This window comes from Gavialis gangeticus, unplaced genomic scaffold, assembly GCF_001723915.1.
Source record: "Gavialis gangeticus isolate Ggan-Ray unplaced genomic scaffold, GavGan_comp1, whole genome shotgun sequence".
NCBI classification, from domain to species: Eukaryota; Metazoa; Chordata; order Crocodylia; family Gavialidae; genus Gavialis; species Gavialis gangeticus.
The window spans coordinates 187,838,439-187,838,755 of NW_017728992.1; positions in this window are offsets into that span (position 1 = coordinate 187,838,439).

The window sequence follows — 317 nt, forward strand, 5'->3', positions numbered from 1 at the left end:
AGTGCTACACTGGCTAGCACTACAGAAGAAAGAGACTTGGGGGTCATCATTGACCACAAGATGAACATGAGCCTGCAATGTCATGCTGCGGCTAGTAAAGTGACCAAAACTCTGGCTTGCAACCATAGATGCTTCTCAAGCACAACCCAGGACGTCATTCTCCCCTTGAACTCAGCCTTGGTGAGGCCACAGCTGGAGTACTGCATCCAGTTTTGGGCTCCACAATTCAAAAAGGATGTGGAGAAGCTTGAGAGAGTGCAGAGAAGAGCCACACACATGATCAGAGGTCAGGAAAACAGACCTTATGGTGAGAGGCT